The 21,015-nt window shown below is 40.7% G+C and overlaps 1 protein-coding gene and 1 long non-coding RNA gene across 3 annotated transcripts in view; both read right to left on the bottom strand.

Moving 5' to 3' along the window:
* LOC135503848 (transcription factor E3-like) overlaps positions 1 to 7,139 on the bottom strand; it is a 49,904-nt gene extending 42,765 nt beyond the window's left edge. For both annotated transcript variants that reach the window (XM_064922014.1, XM_064922013.1), the window contains exon 1: positions 6,648 to 7,139. The gene's annotated coding sequence lies outside the window, so the exon portion shown is untranslated. The remainder of the gene's footprint in view (positions 1 to 6,647) is intronic.
* An 11,075-nt stretch (positions 7,140 to 18,214) lies between these two features.
* Positions 18,215 to 20,469, bottom strand: LOC135559446 (uncharacterized). The gene is made up of 2 exons (XR_010458453.1): positions 18,665 to 20,469; positions 18,215 to 18,627 (listed from the first exon to the last, which is right to left on the bottom strand). It is a non-coding gene; the product is annotated as an uncharacterized LOC135559446 (long non-coding RNA).
* Positions 20,470 to 21,015: the final 546 nt, after the last annotated feature.

The raw sequence follows: 21,015 nt of genomic DNA on the forward strand, positions 1-21,015 counted from the left end.
TACAGATCAGGTCAGTAACATACAACTACAGGTCAGTAATATACAACTACAGATCAGGTCAGTAACATACAACTACAGGTCAGTAATATACAACTACAGGTCAGTATTATACAACTACAGGTCAGGTCAGTAACATACAACTACAGGTTGGGAAAATACAACTACAGGTCAGTAATGCACAACTACAGGTCAGTAATATACAACTACAGATCAGGTCAGTAACATACAACTACAGGTCAGTAACATACAACTACAGGTCAGTAATATACAACTACAGGTTAGTAACATACAACTACAGGTCAGGTCAGTAACATACAACTACAGGTCAGTAACATACAACTACAGATCAGTAACATACAACTATAGATCAGTAACATACAACTACAGGTCAGTAATATACAACTACAGGTCAGTAATATACAACTACAGGTCAGGTCAGTAACATACAACTACAGGTCAGTAACATACAACTACAGATCAGTAACATACAGGTCAGTACATACAACTACAGGTCAGTAACATACAGGTCAGTAACATACAACTACAGGTCAGGTCAGTAACATACAACTAACAGGTCAGTAACATACAACTACAGGTCAGTAATATACAACTACAGGCCAGTAATATACAACTACAGGTCAGTAACATACAACTACAGGTCAGGTCAGTAATATACAACTACAGGTCAGTAACATACAGCTCAGTAACATACAACTACAGATCAGTAACATACAACTACAGGGCAGTACTATACAACTACAGATCAGTAACATACAGATCAGTAACATACAACTACAGGTCAGTAACATACAGGTCAGTAACATACAACTACAGGTCAGGTCAGTAACATACAACTACAGATCAGTAACATACAACTACAGGTCAGTAACATACAACTACAGGTCAGCAACATACAACTACAGGTCAGGTCAGTAACATACAACTACAGGTCAGTAACACACAACTACAGGTCAGTAACATACAACTACAGATCAGTAATATACAACTACAGGACAGTAACATACTTGCCAATTAGCGCAAAACTGTTGGAATCATGGAAATAGAATGACTATTCTAATTATATACAAGTAACATACAACTACAGGTCAGTAACATTCAACTACAGGTCAGTAAACACACAACTTCAGGTTAGTAACATACAACTACAGATCAGTAACATACAACTACAGGTCAGTAACATACTTGCCAATTAGCGCAAAACTGTTGGAATCATGGAAATAGAATGACTATTCTAATTATATAGTTAGAATATAATAGTGGGCACTTTGAATACAGTGTTGTTTGAGATGACAACAAATTAAAATGCCAGGGAGGAGTTATTGTGATGGTAGGAACTAAAAAGTGTTGATAAGTGTTTCCTAGGGGACCCTATAAGCTTTGGCTACATTGCATGTTTTCTCTTCGCTGCTCCATGTCGCTAACATATTCTTGCTCTGCATATTCCTCTTTGATTTAGAAGATACTGTTGCAAACTACATGCTGATTTCGGTCTACACCATCACTGGTATTATCAACCTGTATTAGCTAGCTCCGTTTTCTCTTACTCAGTCCATTTATTAGCTAGCTATTAGCATTAGCGGCTAACAATTAGCATCTCATAAGATTTAGGGCAACTTGCTAAGAAAAGACAGACTTGCTGTTTGCCAATGTATGACATTATAGTGTCATTATAGTGTCATTATAGAACGCTGGAGGATTTATATTAAGAAGCAACGTGAAAACAGCATCGTTGCATGTGCTGCATTGACCAGGCAGAGACTGAACGCAAGTGTCTGGTTGAGGAACATCAAATGCGCTCCTTGGGTGACAGGGGGCGTGGTTAGGTCTGTGTGGAAAGTGGCACCGAGAGAAAGCGCTATAGAAGGTAAAGTTAAAACCCAAACCGGTCCCTGCATCAACACCGGTATATCATAAAATATGGTATACCATCCACCCCTAACCTCAGCTCAGATTTCAACTTACTTGTGTTGAGAGTTGTAATAGTAGAATGTCTGCACAAAGTGCAATTAATTGGGTATTGAACGGGCATTTGTCCTATTTTGTCATTCGCTGACAGACCTCAGAGAGCTATTTATAACCAGCCAGGAATGTCCATTTGATTAACGACTGGCCATATTAGCTCGATGGGTAAATTAGGCTTTTCAGCTTTCTACATCTTAGATACCATGGCCAGATTACATGCCCAGGGGCCTCGACCCCCCAGGGGCCTCGACCCCCCAGGGGGCCCTCGTTGATTTTTTTGAGTCACTCAGGTATCAGATGAACACACAGGAAATTAGCTTTAAAATTGCCACACGTTATCTCCGCAGACAAGAGGTGTGTTTTAACAGTTTGGGTTCGCCATGTGGGGATTTGTTACTGTTGCCTTTAAATGACAATATCCAACAGAACCCTTGTGTGACCGGACCCTCTAAAATAGTAGCAGAGTAACCCTGTATAATAGATGATAGTAGAGTACCCCTGTCTAATAGATGATAGTATAGTACCCCTGTATAATAGATGATAGTAGAGTACCCCTGTATAATAGATGATAGTAGAGTACCCCTGTATAATAGATAGTAGAGTACCCCTGTATAATAGATGATAGTATAGTACCCCTGTATAATAGATAGTAGAGTACCCCTGTATAATAGATGATAGTAGAGTACCCCTGTATAATAGATGATAGTAGAGTACCCCTGTATAATAGATGATAGTATAGTACCCCTGTATAATAGATAGTAGAGTACCCCTGTATAATAGATGATAGTAGAGTACCCCTGTATAATAGATGATAGTAGAGTACCCCTGTATAATAGATGATAGTATAGTACCCCTGTATAATAGATGATAGTATAGTACCCCTGTATAATAGATGCTAGTATAGTACCCCTGTATAATAGATAGTAGAGTACCCCTGTATAATAGATGATAGTAGAGTACCCCTGTATAATAGATAGTAGAGTACCCCTGTATAATAGATGATAGTATAGTACCCCTGTATAATAGATGATAGTAGAGTACCCCTGTATAATAGATAGTAGAGTACCCCTGTATAATAGATGATAGTAGAGTACCCCTGTATAATAGATGATAGTATAGTACCCCTGTATAATAGATGATAGTAGAGTACCCCTGTATAATAGATAGTAGAGTACCCCTGTATAATAGATGATAGTAGAGTACCCCTGTATAATAGATGATAGTATAGTACCCCTGTATAATAGATGATAGTAGAGTACCCCTGTATAATAGATGATAGTAGAGTACCCCTGTATAATAGATGATAGTATAGTACCCCTGTATAATAGATGATAGTAGAGTACCCCTGTATAATAGATAGTAGAGTACCCCTGTATAATAGATGATAGTATAGTACCCCTGTATAATAGATGATAGTATAGTACCCCTGTATAATAGATGATAGTAGAGTACCCCTGTATAATAGATGATAGTAGAGTACCCCTGTATAATAGATAGTAGAGTACCCCTGTATAATAGATGATAGTATAGTACCCCTGTATAATAGATGATAGTAGAGTACCCCTGTATAATAGATGATAGTATAGTACCCCTGTATAATAGATGATAGTAGAGTACCCCTGTATAATAGATAGTAGAGTACCCCTGTATAATAGATGATAGTATAGTACCCCTGTATAATAGATGATAGTAGAGTACCCCTGTATAATAGATGATAGTATAGTACCCCTGTATAATAGATAGTATAGTACCCCTGTATAATAGATGATAGTAGAGTACCCCTGTATAATAGATGATAGTAGAGTACCCCTGTATAATAGATAGTATAGTACCCCTGTATAATAGATGTTAGTAGAGTACCCCTGTATAATAGATGATAGTAGAGTACCCCTGTATAATAGATAGTAGAGTACCCCTGTATAATAGATGATAGTATAGTACCCCTGTATAATAGATGATAGTAGAGTACCCCTGTATAATAGATGATAGTATAGTACCCCTGTATAATAGATGATAGTAGAGTACCCCTGTATAATAGATGATAGTAGAGTACCCCTGTATAATAGATGATAGTAGAGTACCCCTGTATAATAGATGATAGTAGAGTACCCCTGTATAATAGATAGTATAGTACCCCTGTATAATAGATAGTAGAGTACCCCTGTATAATAGATGATAGTATAGTACCCCTGTATAATAGATGTTAGTAGAGTACCCCTGTATAATAGATGATAGTAGAGTACCCCTGTATAATAGATAGTAGAGTACCCCTGTATAATAGATGATAGTATAGTACCCCTGTATAATAGATGATAGTAGAGTACCCCTGTATAATAGATGATAGTATAGTACCCCTGTATAATAGATGATAGTAGAGTACCCCTGTATAATAGATGATAGTATAGTACCCCTGTATAATAGATGATAGTAGAGTACCCCTGTATAATAGATGATAGTATAGTACCCCTGTATAATATATGATAGTAGAGTACCCCTGTATAATAGATTATAGTATAGTACCCCTGTATAATAGATGATAGTAGAGTACCCCTGTATAATAGCTGATAGTAGAGTACCCCTGTATAATAGATGATAGTCGAGTACCCCTGTATAATAGATAGTAGAGTAACCCTGTATAATAGATAGTAGAGTACCCCTGTATAATAGATGATAGTAGAGTACCCCTGTATAATAGATGATAGTAGAGTACCCCTGTATAATAGATGATAGTATAGTACCCCTGTATAATAGATGATAGTATAGTACCCCTGTATAATAGATGATAGTAGAGTACCCCTGTATAATAGATAGTAGAGTACCCCTGTATATTAGATAGTATAGTACCCCTGTATAATAGATGATAGTAGAGTACCCCTGTATAATAGATAGTAGAGTACCCCTGTATAATAGATGATAGTAGAGTACCCCTGTATAATAGATGATAGTATAGTACCCCTGTATAATAGATGATAGTAGAGTACCTCTGTATAATAGATGATAGTATAGTACCCCTGTATAATAGATAGTAGAGTAACCCTGTATAATAGATGATAGTAGAGTACCCCTGTATAATAGATGATAGTATAGTACCCCTGTATAATAGATGATAGTATAGTACCCCTGTATATTAGATAGTAGAGTACCCCTGTATAATAGATAGTATAGTACCCCTGTATAATAGATGATAGTAGAGTACCCCTGTATAATAGATGATAGTAGAGTACCCCTGTATAATAGATAGTAGAGTACCCCTGTATAATAGATAGTAGAGTACCCCTGTATAATAGATGATAGTAGAGTACCCCTGTATAATAGATGATAGTATAGTACCCCTGTATAATAGATCATAGTAGAGTACCCCTGTATAATAGATAGTAGAGTACCCCTGTATATTAGATGTGTTACAAGGTAAATGGACAGTATCTTGACTAGGCAGGTTACAGAATGGCCTTTCCCTGACCAGCTGATTTGGGTGATTCTCATGAAACCAGTTTTAAAATGTCTGTAGCAAATTAAGTGACAAAATCATGATGCATCTGCAAAAATCCGCATCTGCAAAAACTTTGAATCTGAGGACAAAGAGGTCTAGTTTTTCCAGATTGTGTCTTATTTTAAAGACATTGTACATTTTCACCTCAAATTCTCATTACCGAAATGTGTCCGGATTAAATGTTGCTGTAATTTCTCCATAAATCATAAAAATTATATACTAGTTGAAGTTTACACTAAACTATAATATTCATTCCATACAAATGGATAGATGTCTCATTTATGTAACACAGTTTGCAAGTTCCTTGTAAAAACTCTGTTTTTAAATAAATAGCAATCCGTTTTTTAAATAAAGTTTCATTCAACCATGATGAGTCTCGAGGAGTAGTTCTTAGATGAGCACAAGTTAAGTTAATTAATTTATATACCTTCAGAATTAGGTTCTTATTCTCTAACACCCCCTTTACCCCACCTGGCCTTCTCCTTACAGAAACGGCTAAACAGCTCAAATTGGGAGAAAAAAAATCTGATATAATTTGCTAATAATTGCATCATTTCATTTGAAATATTTTTATTTTCAGTGTTGTGTTTAACTCAGGCCTTTTCATTAGGGGAGCAATGTTAAAACATATATAAGAAATATTGATTTGTTTATAACTTTTTGGGGACTTTGAAAACTGTTATGGTAATAAGATGTTGGTGAAAATGTTGGTAAAATGCATAATATCTGATGAAAAGCATAATAATAAGTGCGAAATAGATAAGTACAGATCCTATTCTCAGTTACTCAAGAGGAAGTTTCGTGAGAAGGACCAATTTAGCTGTTAAATGGGCTAGTAGTAGATGTTACTGTTACAACATGCCTCACATGATAATACAATATACTGTATTCTGAAGACAGTATATTGTAACATGTACCAATTTGCATGGTTACTAATGGAATACAACTACCGTAGCTAGTAGATATTAATAGAGCAGGTGGTCCGTCGGTATCTGGATCCAGATACTCAGCCGGGATCCGCACACCAGACAGCTACAGAATGTAAACAGTGAAGCCTCACCAAGATGCCATGGTTCTCCAATTACCAGACGAATGAAACGCAACGACAGAAACTAAACACCAGCTCATAGTCTTTATAGCCGTTATGATATGAAAACAACAATGTTCTACTCACCGATAAATAAATCAAAGAATAGCTTTAGCTTTTAGGAGAAAGACAAGTGATATCCCGTGTTAGCCTGGAACCGAGCGATGGAAATCCATGTCGGTCCTTGGTGGGAAAAAAGGCCAATATCCTCAGAATTCGATAAAAAAAAAAACGTTTCAGTTTACGCAGAAATCAATATGACGAACAACAATTACTTTGTCAAAAACAATAAATGTCCTCGTTTTATAATGTTGTAGAACAGGAAGCCAGGTTGACAGCTCAGAAGAGGAGGCTCCTGCCCCGCTCACCGGTTCAACCGAGGAAATACATGGAACGTCATCAACATTCAACTATTTCCCGTTGAAAAAAAAGAAGAAAAAAAATCAAGCCTCAGCGATCAAACGATAATTATAAACGAAATCAAAGAATGACCATCATACACTAGAAACCTTGTTAAATCGTTTTAGCTGCGTAGGCTACAGCCCCGAGAGAGAGGCATCCGAAGAGTTACAAAAAAATAGGACGCTTGAAAACTAAAGGCATTATTATCGCCACACGAGGGAGTAGTCACGCACCTTTCTGTCAAATGCAACTTTGTACCATTGGCGGTGTCCGAATACCCATTCTAGCGTACTACATACTTAAACTGCATACTATTTACTAATCACCGCGTACTATTTAGCAGGTACGATTTAGTTAAACATATGCAGTGTGCAACCGCCTCAACGCAGTAGCGGCTCCTGATTGGCTGAGTAGGTGGGGTGGGACTTAAATGTAATGTAATGTAAATGTTAACAGACATGCTTCACATTAACCGGCCTGACAACCAGCCTGGCAACCAGCCTGACAACCAGCCTGGCAACCAGCCTGAAAACCAGCCTGGCAACCAGCCTGAAAACCAGCCTGGCAACCAGCCTGGCAACCAGCCTGACAACCAGCCTGACAATAGCTAATTTCCATTGTGATTTATTCCTCTAGACTCTGAATAGAAAAGGAATGGAGTTATAGGACTACTCAGGCCCCCTTCAAAGTACCTTAATTTTGTGGCTAGAGTCAAATACTTTCTGTGGCACACATCAGAGTCAAATACTTTCTGTGGCACACATCAGAGTCAAATACTTTCTGTGGCACACATCAGAGTCAAATACTTTCTGTGGCACACATCAGAGTCAAATACTTTCTGTGGCACACATCAGAGTCAAATACTTTCTGTGGCACACATCAGAGTCAAATACCTTCTGTGGCACACATCAGAGTCGTATACTTTCTCTAGAACAAACTTCAGGTCAGGATAGGCAACCGAAATTAATAATTAATGTATGTGTGTTATATTAAATATAGAGGAGGGAGTAAAATGTAGGAAAGCAATAAACATTTCAGAACAACTACTAGTCGCTCTGGATAAGAGCGTCTGCTAAATGACTTAAATGTAAATGTAAATGTAGTCGAATAAGACATGGGAAAGATAAACACATTTTGGCAAAGAGATTTATTTATAGACTTAATACACTTGAAACAAATAGCCAAACCGAAAAGTGCAGACATTACTAGTGCCTCCCCGCGATTAAAGGACACAAATAAAAAATGATTTCTGCTACGAAGCTCAGTGAAATGTAGGCTAAACTGAAAACCGAGTGAAGAGCAGAAAACTCAACAAGCAAGCAAGTCCCAGCAATGAAGAATTGAGTGCGTGCGTGTTCACACGAGGGGGGGTTCGGCACAACAACAACGAGCCCCCAACCATCCGCTCATCCACGTCTTGATCTTTTTTTTGCCGGTGCTGGTTTTGTCTATATCGGTCCGATAATCTTTTTGCCGGTGCTGGCTCTGCAGACGGCTATATCGGTCCTCTAATACAGGACTATTAAAGGCCCGGTGCACTACTGAAAAGATTATTAGTTATTTAAAAAAAATATTTTAAAAAATCAGATTTTTCAGCGGCTATGTACTTAGCCTACATTTGAACACTACCGCAGAAGCTACGGGCATCTTCCCAATTACTGCAAGTAGCCTAGTTTTGTTGTTTGGCTTCTTGAAGAGTACTAGGGCCTATCACTTGCAGCCCACCTCTTCCAATGCATTGTGGAAAAATATGCATCGAATTCTACTAGATGAAGAGGTGGAATTTGTATAACAGCTTGGTATTCAAGTCATACTCGATTTTTCGAAAAAAAGTCGCATGCTATAAAACATTATATTTTCGCATAGTGAGAATGTATCATGTGCGATTTCTTTGTTTACTTCCATTGGTTAATTTCGGCAGCACATTCCCATATCTAACTGATCAGCTGCTGTCAAAACCAAAATGAGTATGACACCCGGGCATTTAAAGTATTTTTTTTAAATTTTATTTAACAAGGCAAGTCAGTTTAAGAACAAATTCTTATTTACAATGACAGTCTACACCAGTTAAAACCTAACCAGGGCAATGCTGGGCCAATTGTACGCAGTCCTATGGGACTCCCGATACAGCCCGGGATCAAACCAGGGTCTGTAGTGATGCCACTGTGATGCAGTGCCTTAGACCGCTACGCCACTCAGGAGCTAAGTATAGGCCTACTCGATTTTCAAAATGTCCTATACTATTACATTATTTTTCTGTTTTTGCATACTCCAATGGCCTACTATTAGGATGCAAGTATGGATATTGGGACAAGACCACTGTAACAGTAGTGTGGAGAACATTGTAGTGGAAAGATTGTAACAATATATAACAGGACAGTAGGCAGGGGAGACATTGTACCAATGTTCACTCATCAAGTATGCAAAATATTACCAAATGGAATTTATAGACTTGTTTGAATTGATCCCAAAGAAACAAAACAATTAATTCATGATTTATTTTAGGTATATACCAGAGGGCTATAGAAGTAGGGTCGGGAATTAGCGTGGTAGCTTTGGTCAAATTTGAGTTCAACTCAAGATAACTGGTCATACAAAAGTGGCTCACCTTTTAGCCAGGTACATTTCTATGGCAACGAATCCATGAGTTGAGGACCAAAGAAATGACAGCTGTGAGTTGAGGACCAATGAAATTGTCACGTCTTAGTATTTTGTGTTTTCGTTAATTAGTTGGTCAGGCCAGGGTGTGACATGGGTTTATGTTGTATTTCGTATTGGGGTTTTTTAGTTATTGGGATTGCGGCTGAGTAGGGGTGTTGCATAGGTTTGGCTGCCTGAGGCGGTTCTCAATCAGAGTCAGGTGATTCTCGTTGTCTGATTGGGAACCGTATTTAGGTATTCTGGGTTTCACTTTTTATTTCGTGGGTGATTGTTCCTGTCTCTGTGTAGTTTCACCAGATAGGCTGTACTTAGGTTTCACGTTCCGTTTTGTATTTTGTCTCAGTATTTTCATGTATTCGTCATTTGTTTCATTAAACAACATGAGTAACCAACACGCTGCATTTCGGTCCGACTCTCTTGCAACAAACGAAGAACGACGTTACAGAAATGACAGCTGTGAGTTGAGGACCAATTAAATGATAGCTGTGAGTTGAGGACCAATGAAATGACAGCTGTGAGTTGAGGACCAATGAAATTAGATTTCTCCCCTCTTGCAATGATTGCATCATCATCCCCTTCATTAGAGGAAGAGGACTGACTTAAATATATATATATTTTTTTTGTGTTAAAAAAAATGGTAATGTTAAAATATATCACGTTACACATTTAGTAATGGCAAAATGCATTTTAAACTTCTTGCAATGTAACACTTTTGTATGTATGGTTGTGCATTGATAAGCACAACAAAGACGGCATTAACGATAAGAAATCAAATAAAGACACCACTTCTAAAACACTATTTCACAGCATAGCCTGCTGAATTTAAAAGATAACCACCTGTGGATTGATATTCCAGTATTCTGATAAGAGACATTACTGTGCAGGTGTCTTCATCTACCTGGCCAAGGCTTTCGACTCTTGTCAATCACCGCATTCTTATCGACAAACTCAACAGCCTTGGTTTCTCAAATGACTGCCTCGCCTGGTTTACCAACTACTTCTATGATAGAGTTCAGTGTGTCCAATCGGAGGGTCTGTTGTCCGGACCTCTGGCAGTCTCTATGGGGGTGCCACAGGGTTAAATTCTCGGGCCGACTCTCTTCTCTGTATACATCAATGATGTCGCTCTTGCTGCTGGTGATTCTCTGATCCACCTCTACGCAGACGACACCATTCTGTATACATCTGGCCCTTCTTTGGACACTGTTAACTAACCTCCAAACAAGCTTCAATGCCATACAACTCTCCTTCCGTGGCCTCCAACTGCTCTTAAACGCAAGTAAAACTAAATGCATGCTCTTCAACTGATCGCTGCCTGCACCTGCCCGCCTGTCCAACATCACTACTCTGGATGGTTCTGACTTAGAATACGTGGACAACTATAAATACCTAGGTGTCTGGTTAGACTGTAAACTCTCCTTCCAGACTCACATTAAGCATCTCCAATCCAAAATTAAATCTAGAATCGGCTTCCTATTCGCAACCAAGCAGCCTTCACTTTTGCCGCCAAACATACCCTCGTAAAACTGACCATCCTACCGATCCTCGACCCCGGTGATGTCATTTATAAAATAGCCTCCAACACTCCACTCAACAAATTGGATGTAGTCTATCACAGTGCCATCCGTTTTGTCACCAAAGCCCCATATACTACCCACCACTGCGACCTGTACGCTCTCGTTGGTTGGCCCTCGCTTCATACTCATCGCCAAATCCACTGGCTACAGGTCATCTACAAGTCTCTGCTAGGTAAAGCCCCGCCTTATCTCAGCTCAGTGGTCACCATAGCAGCACCCACTCGTAGCACACGCTCCAGCAGGTATATCTCACTGTTCACCCACAAAGCCAATTCCTCCTTTGGTCGCCTTTCCTTCCAGTTCTCTGCTCTCAATGACTGGAAACGAACTGCAAAAATCACTGAAGCTGGAGACTCATATCTCGCTCACTAGCTTTAAACACCAGCTGTCAGAGCAGCTCACAGATCACTGCACCTGTACATAGCCCATCTGTAAACAGCCCATCCATCTACCTCATCCCCATACTGTATTTATTTATCTTGCTCCCCAGTATCTCTACTTGCACATTCATCTTCTGCACATCTACCATTCCAGTGTCTAATTGCTATATTGTAATTACTTCGCCACCATGGCCTATTTATTGCCTTAACTCCCTTATCTTACCTCATTTGCACTCACTGTACATAGACTTTTTGTTTTCTTTTTTTTCTACTGTATTATTGACTGTATGTTTTGTTTATTCCACGTGTAACTCTGTGCTTTAACCTGTCCCAGGTCGCAGTTGTAAATGAGAACTTGTTCTCAACTAGCTTACCTGGTTAAATAAAGGTGAAATTAAAAATAAATAAAAATTCTTCACAATAAAGAGTTCTGCTGTCACACCCTGACCATAGTTTGCTTTGTATGTTTCTATGTTTTGGGTGGTCAGGGTGTGATCTGAGTGGGCATTCTATGTTGGATGTCTTGTTTGTCTATTTCTATGTCTGGCCTGATATGGTTCTGAATCAGAGGCAGGTGTTAGTCATTGTCTCTGATTGGGAACCATATTTAGGTAGCCTGGGTTTCACTGTGTGTTTGTGGGTTATTGTTCCTGTCTCTGTGTTTTGCACCAGATAGGGCTGTTTTCGGTTTTCGCACGTTTGTTATTTTGTTAGTTTATCGTGTATAGTTTCTTTAATTAAATAAAATGAATAACAACCACGCTGCATTTTGGTCCACTCCTCCTTCCCACAACGAAAGCCGTGACATCTGCATTTGACTAGCCATGTGCGCAACCTGTTCTCAGAGCATTTTTAGAATCAATTCAAATCAAATGTTATTAGTCACATACGTTGCATACAACCTTACACTGAAATGCTTACTTACATTTGGAGTTATTCTAGACGTAAACCCTAGACACTCCATTTAGTATGATATGTTACGTTTCATATGATATGTGTTAATTTATGGCTGTCCATCATCCCATTTCGTATGATATGTTACGTTTTGTATGGTATGTGTTAATTTATGGCTGTCCATCATCCCATTTCGTATGATATGTTACGTTTTGTATGGTATGTGTTAATTTATGGCTGTCCATCATCCATTTAGTATGATATGTTACCAATTCCAATTTGTTGTGGCTAACGTTAGCTAGGCTAGGGGGTCAGATTTTTTTTAGGGTTAGGAATTAGCCTAAAGGGTTAAGGTTAGGTTTAAGGCAGTGTTTCCCAAACTCGGTCCTGGGAACCCCAAGGAGTGCCCTAGCACTACACAGCTTATTCAAATAATCAAAGCGTGATGATTTAGTTATATATTTGAATCAGCTGTGGACAAATACCTGAATCTGCTAGGACAAATACCAAAACGTGTACGCAAGGGGTCCCCAGGACCGAGCTTGGGAAACACTGGGTTAAGGGGAAGGGTTAGCTAACATGCGAAGTAGTTACAAAGTTACAAAGTAGCTAAAAATGTAGTAAGTAGTTAAATATATAACGGTACAGATTATAGACATAGCTAAATTACCTGAGGGGTATCCTACCAAAGTTACTAATTAGCTAGATTTGTCAGTGATGAGAGTCAAACACGCAATCTTTGGGTTGCTAGACGTTCGCTTTATACCACCCTCCTTTCGTCTTTTAACCTTCTGTCTTATGTAACCATACCAAACGTAACATATCATACTAATTTGAGTGTCCTTGCATTTACATGTACTATGTTACGTCTAGTCTAGTCTGCGATACCAGGCTGTTGTGGAACATTCACACGCAGTTACCCAGCCTGCAGGGGGATGAGAAGTATCTACCGTCGTAGTCGGCTACGGACGAAGCCTGAGCAGGAATGTGAAGCTAACTTAAACGGGCTAGATTCATAAAACCCAGAGTAGTTCGAGCTTGTTTTGTAGGATACACCTCTGTAACCCGTACCATTATATAAAACGATACCACAAAAACTACAGGCCTACAACGGCATTAAGAGAAAGAGAAAACAACGTTTTTAAAACCAGCTGCTAGTACTTGTAGTCCGCAGTCAACATTCCAGAGGGGATCAAATAATGTCAGAACGTCGGAATCGTCCAACATTCTCTAATATGGGAATATGTGCTTAATAACAACGTCATGGCTCCTGGTCAAAATGAGTGCACTATAAAACGAACAGGGTAACATTTGGGACGTCGCTTAGCTTACAGGAAGCCACGGCCATTAAAAAAAGTAGCTGAAGGGGAGAATTCTCTGTTAAGTAATTTCCACTCAGATACAAGGTCCACATGCATGGCAGGCATGCAAGCAACACACACACAACCAGGAGGTGAGAGTGGGGACAGCAGCTGTGGAGACTATAGTATAATAACCGACCAGGGATTTAAAACTCATTTAAACCATAAAATACAGTTTGGTTTACCTTTAAGAAGTGTTACAATTTAACTAGTCAATTACACCCAATGTTATAGCTCAGTAAAGTGAATCAAATTTGATTTGTCACATGCTTACTTACAAGCTCTTAACCAACAATGCATTTCAAGAAATATAGTTAAAACAATATTTACTAAATGAAATAATTCTAATCAATCTAAAAGTAACACAATACATTCACATAACAATAACAGGGATATATACAGGGGGTACCTGTACAGAGTCAATATGGAGGCTATATACAGGGGGTACCGGTACTGAGTCAATGTGGAGGCTATATACAGGGGGTACCTGTACAGAGTCAATATGGAGGCTATATACAGGGGGTACCTGTACAGAGTCAATATGGAGGCTATATACAGTGGGTACCGGTACTGAGTCAATGTGGAGGCTATATACAGGGGATACTGGTACTGGGTCAATGTGGAGGCTATATACAGGGGGTACCGATACAGAGTCAATGTGGAGGCTATATACAGGGGGTACCGGTACTGAGTCAATGTGGAGGCTATATACAGGGGGTACTGGTACTGGGTCAATGTGGAGGCTATATACAGGGGGTACCGGTACTGAGTCAATGTGGAGGCTATATACAGGGGGTACCGGTACTGAGTCAATGTGGAGGCTATATACAGGGGGTACTGGTACTGGGTCAATGTGGAGGCTATATACAGGGGGTACCGGTACTGAGTCAATGTGGAGGCTATATACAGGGGGTACTGGTACTGGGTCAATATGGAGGCTATATACAGGGGGTACCGGTACTGAGTCAATGTGGAGGCTATATACAGGGGATACTGGTACTGGGTCAATGTGGAGGCTATATACAGGGGGTACCGATACAGAGTCAATGTGGAGGCTATATACAGGGGGTACCGGTACTGAGTCAATGTGGAGGCTATATACAGGGGGTACCGGTACAGAGTCAATGTGGGTGTACAGGTTAATCGAGGTAATTTGTAAAGTGGCTATGCATGGATAATAAACAGTGAGTAGCAGCGGTCTAAAACAAAGTCCACGATCAGCTCCTTTGTCTTGCACACATTGAAGGAGAGGTTGTTGTCCTGGCATTGTCTCATCGTTGAGGGAGAGGTTGTTGTCCTGGCACTGTCTCATCGTTGAGGGAGAGGTTGTTGTCCTGGCACTGTCTCATCGTTGAAGGAGAGGTTGTTGTCCTGGCACTGTCTCATCGTTGAGGGAGAGGTTGTTGTCCTGGCACTGTCTCATTGTTGTCGGTGATCAGGCCTACCACTGTTGTGTCGTTTGCAAACTTTATGATGGGGCTGGAGTCGTGCCTGGCCACGCAGTCATGGGTGAACAGGAAGTAAAGGATTAGGCATGCACCCCTAAGGGGCCCCAGTGTTGAGGATCAGCGTCACAGTTGTGTGGTTGCCTACCCTCACCACCTGGGGGGTGTCCCGTCAGGAAGTCTAGGATCCAGTTGCAGAGGGAGGTGTTTAGTCCCAGCGTCCTTAGCTAAGTGATGAGCTTTGAGGGCACTATGGTGTCGAACGCTGAGCTGTAGTCAATGAACAGCATTGTCCAGGTGGGATAGGGCAGTGTGGAACGCGATTGAGATTGTGTCATCTGTGGATCTGTTGGGGCGGTATGCGAATTGGAGTGGGTCTAGGGTTTTTGGCATGAGCTATGACCAGCCTTTCAAAGCACGTCATGGCTACCAACGTGAGTGCTGCGGAGAGGTTGTCATTTAGGCAGGTTACATTCGCTATCTTGGGCACAGGGACTGTGGTGGTCTGCTTGAAACATGTAGGTACAGCACTGGTCAACAGTGTTAGAACACCTTCTCATTCAGGGGTTTTTCTTTATTTTTACTATTTTCTACATTGTAGAATAATACCGAAGACAACAAAACTATGAAATAACACATATGGAATCATGTAGTAACCAAAAAAGTGTTAAACAAATCAAAAAAATATTTTAGATTTGAGATCCGAATTTGGCCCACAGGTGGTGTTATTTTGCCCCCAAAGTTTTTGAGCAAAAAAAAAAACATTTTTAAAATGTTTTTATTGTTGGACATAAAAGACTGTAAAAACACCAGGAAATCAGCTACAAGTGATTTTAATTTAGTAAATGTGTTATATTATTTAGCAGATTTTTTTTGCGGGTGTACCGAAATGCTTGTAGTCAAATATTATATCTGTTTGGGCTTCTTGCAGTTATTTTGCAGTCTACAAATTCTTTGTAATTCTGGCCTACCCGACAGACCATCCACTCAATATGTTTTTGTTGTCCCAAGGCTGAATCTAGTTGATGATTCCTGCCTAATAGACTTTTCATCAACGTAGCATATTTTGCATTCATAACCAAATATAATATCAGCAACTGTTCAAACATTAAACCAAACAATCACTTTTTTTTTGCTTTAGAAGTAATAACTAGTGATTACAGGCTATTGTGAAATGGTAGAACCTACTGTAGCCAACTAGCTAGTCATGTGCTTTTTTTCTCCGTGACCAAAACCAGATGAAACTCTATTTTGAAAATATGGGTGTGGAGAATTTCTACTACGAATGGCAATGGCATGTGCAGGGCACTTACACATTTCTACTTGTTTATGTGCACATCTCTTAATGTTTGCCTGGCTGTGCTGAATCTACCTCTGCTCACATGAGGAGATAGTGATCCGTTTAGCCTGTGATCTCAGACAATTAAGTGGTGCCTACTTGCCCCACACTCTGTACACGAGCTGATCATGCACCCTCTGATTGGCTAAGGACATCAAGTTGGTCCTGCACTGGCTAGCCAGGCCCAACGCATGCTTTTTGCATCCTTATAAATACGATATATTGCTGATGACGGTTGCGTTCCAATGCAGCTCAGAGGTGGATGTATGGCAGTATGAACACGGGTACAAACCAACTCTCAAGGAGTCATAGACCAGTCAAATAGGACGGGTTTCAGTGAGTCACAGGCCAGTCAAATAGGAGGGTTTTCAGTGAGTCATAGACCAGTCAAAAAGGAGGGGTTTCAGTGAGTCACAGACCAGTCAAATAGGAGGGTTTTCAGTGAGTCACAGACCAGTCAAATAGGAGGGTTTTCAGTGACTCACAGACCAGTCAAATAGGAGGGTTTTCAGTGAGTCATAGACCAGTCAAATAGGAGGGTTTTCAGTGAGTCACAGGCCAGTCAAATAGGAGGGTTTTCAGTGAGTCATAGACCAGTCAAATTAGAGGGTTTTCAGTGAGTCACAGGCCAGTCAAATAGGAGGGTTTTCAGTGAGTCACAGGCCAGTCAAATAGGAGGGTTTTCAGTGAGTCATAGACCAGTCAAATAGGAGGGTTTTCAGTGAGTCATAGACCAGTCAAATAGGAGGGTTTTCAGTGAGTCATAGACCAGTCAAATAGGAGGGTTTTCAGTGAGTCATAGACCAGTCAAATAGGAGGGTTTTCAGTGAGTCATAGACCAGTCAAATAGGAGGGTTTCAGTGAGTCACAGGCCAGTCAAATAGGAGGGTTTTCAGTGAGCCTAGTGGTTAGAGTGTAGAGGTGGCAGGTAGCCTAGTGGTTAGAGTGTAGAGGCGGTAGGTAGCCTTGTGGTTAGAGTGTAGGGGCAGCAGGGTAGCCTAGTGGTTAGAGTGTAGAGGTGGCAGGGTAGCCTAGTGGTCAGAGTGTAGGGGTGGCAGGTAGCCTAGTGGTTAGAGTGTAGAGGCGGTAGGTAGCCTTGTGGTTAGAGTGTAGGGGCAGCAGGGTAGCCTAGTGGTTAGAGTGTAGAGGTGGCAGGGTAGCCTAGTGGTCAGAGTGTAGAGGTGGTAGGGTAGCCTAGTGGTTAGAGTGTAGAGGTGGCAGGGTAGTCTAGTGGTTAGAGTGTAGAGGAGGCAGGTAGCCACTCTAACCACTAGGCTACCCTGCCACTTCTACACTCTAACCACTAGACTACCTGCCACCTCTACACTCTAACAACTAGGCTACCCTACCACCTCTACACTCTAACCACTAGACTACCTGCTGCTTCTACACTCTAACCACTAGGCTACCCTGCTGCCCCTACACTCTAACCACTAGGCTACCTGCCACCTCTACACTCTAACCACTAGGCTACCTGCCGCCCCACATAAAGGTGTCATGTTGATTTTAATTGATTGATTAATTTAATAATTGATTTAGATTAACTATCAATAATCTCAGTGTTTAACAGAACAACCACCACAATGACACAGTCCTGGAAGTCTATCTTTTTATTTGCTTTTAAAACTCATAAACATTTCATCATTATCTTGCACAGATTTCATTTGGATATCAACATACAATGTTACCCAGTGGCCTGCCACTAATATTAGTAATAGCCATGACAATAATTATAATAATAATAATTACAGTAATACTCATTCCTGTTGACAATAAAACATACAAAGTTTTAGAATTCATGAAAAAGAGGAAATAATTGTGCCACATTATGACATAGAATGTTTGCCTTAGCCAGACTATCATTTATTTCAAAAAGATTCATTTGCATGTTTTTGCAAATGTTTTTTGTTTTTGTTTGTTTTTTGTCCAGGCCGTTTCCGTCTGTTTCACTATAACAAGATCCCCTTACCGTACTGATGATTCAAATTACGTTTTTCTCAACAGAGACCTAGGGTGAAACGGCACCCTACTCCCTACACAGAGACCTAGGGTGAAACGGCTCCCTACACAGAGACCTAGGGTGAAACGGCACCCTATTCCCTACACAGAGACCTAGGGTGAAACGGCACCCTATTCCCTACACAGAGACCTAGGGTGAAACGGCACCCTACTCCCTACACAGAGACCTAGGGTGAAACGGCACCCTACTCCCTACACAGAGACCGAGGGTGAAACGGCACCCTACTCCCTACACAGAGACCGAGGGTGAAACGGCACCCTACTCCCTACACAGAGACCGAGGGTGAAACGGCACCCTACTCCCTACACAGAGACCGAGGGTGAAACGGCACCCTACTCCCTACACAGAGACCGAGGGTGAAACGGCACCCTACTCCCTACACAGAGACCTAGGGTGAAACGGCACCCTATTCCCTACACAGAGACCTAGGGTGAAACGGCACCCTACTCCCTACACAGAGACCGAGGGTGAAACGGCACCCTACTCCCTACACAGCGCTGTTCACATTGTTGACACGTCTCCCATCAAAATTTAAATAACCCTTTTGTACATGTTAATGACACTCACATAATGTCTGTAACATGTTTGTATGTTTCATTATTTAAGAAAATGGTCTATCAAGTTCCTGTAGATTTCAAGGAAAGATTTTTACATTTTTTACATTTTTTAAAACTCTGTAACATGTTTGTATGTTTCATTATTTTAAAAAATGGTCTATCAAGTTCCTGTAGATTTCAAGGAAAGATTTTTACATTTTTTTTAAAACTCTGTAACATGTTTGTATGTTTCATTATTTAAGAAAATGGTCTATCAAGTTCCTGTAGATTTCAAGGAAAGATTTTTTAAATTTTTTAAATTTTTTAAAACTAAGACAGTTGATAAAAACACCCGAATGTTGCATATTCCTGATCTTCACACAGTAGGTGTCTTTGAATGATTGAGTACCTCTACTCTTATGCCCTTTTACATGTAACACACACAATATATATCATATATATATATAATATATATATATAATATCATATTTTACAATACAGTTCAACAACATGTTTGGAAGTATTGGGAAATTAATGAGTATAAATAAAAGTTTAAAGTCATTCTAAATTTTTGTATATTTTTTTTAAAGTATCTTATATAATTTGTGGCAATGAGAGCGTTATGAAAAGCTGGACATGAAGCTCAGTTATAAAGTACACAGTACAGGGAGTTTTGGTGCAACAAACAAAAGCCCAAATGTAAATCCAAAATCAAGGTAAAGTAGCTTCAGGATTTGGAGAACGACTGAATATATTCAACAAGTGGCCCAACGATCGAACCACGAGGCTACCTGTCGCCCACGATGTCTAAACGTTCAGTATTACCCGACACCGTGGGCAAGGTAATACACAAACAATACTTTGGAGTAAAAAAAAAAAATGTAATAAATACAAAACAGATTTTTTTTTTTAAACATACAAAGTAAAGAAATATAAATATGGACTGAAAAACTCAATCGTATCGAAGTACCGTAAATATACTTTGGAGTAAAAGCAGTAACATAAAATCACAGAGTTTCTGAACCCAGATGTGCAACATCAGAGACTTCCCGGAACGCTTGTGAAACAGAACAAGCGGACCAGGCCGTGGTTTGGAGTTTGAGAAGTCAATGAGAGAAGTGAAGAATTCTTCCTTAGCTGTGGAGACATGTTGGCTGGAGGGTGTTGGGGGGGTTGGGAGTAGAGACATGTTGGCTGGAGGGGGTTGGCTGGAGGAGGTTGGGGGGTTGGGAGTAGAGACATGTTGGCTGGAGGGGTTGGGAGTAGAGACATGTTGGCTGGAGGGGGTTGGCTGGAGGAGGTTGGGGGGGTTGGGAGTAGAGACATGTTGGCTGGAGGGGGTTGGCGGAGGAGGTTGGGAGTAGAAAAATGTTGGCTGGAGGGGGTTGGGAGTAGAGACATGTTGGCTGGAGGAGGTTGGGGGGTTGGGAGTAGAGACATGTTGGCTGGAGGGGGTTGGCTGGAGGAGGTTGGGGGGTTGGGAGTAGAGACATGTTGGCTGGAGGGGGTTGGCTGGAGGAGGTTGGGGGGTTGGGAGTAGAGACATGTTGGCTGGAGGGGGTTGGCTGGAGGAGGTTGGGGGGGTTGGGAGTAGAAACATGTTGGCTGGAGGGGGTTGGCTGGAGGAGGTTGGGGGGTTGGGAGTAGAGACATGTTGGCTGGAGGGGGTTGGCTGGAGGAGGTTGGGGGGTTGGGAGTAGAGACATGTTGGCTGGAGGGTTTGGCTGGAGGAGGTTGGGGGTTGGGAGTAGAGACATGTTGGCTGGAGGGGGTTGGCTGGAGGAGGTTGGGGGTTGGGAGTAGAGACATGTTGGCTGGAGGGGGTTGGCTGGAGGAGGTT

The sequence above is a fragment of the Oncorhynchus masou genome, chromosome 18, assembly GCF_036934945.1.
Source record: "Oncorhynchus masou masou isolate Uvic2021 chromosome 18, UVic_Omas_1.1, whole genome shotgun sequence".
NCBI classification, from domain to species: domain Eukaryota; kingdom Metazoa; phylum Chordata; class Actinopteri; order Salmoniformes; family Salmonidae; genus Oncorhynchus; species Oncorhynchus masou.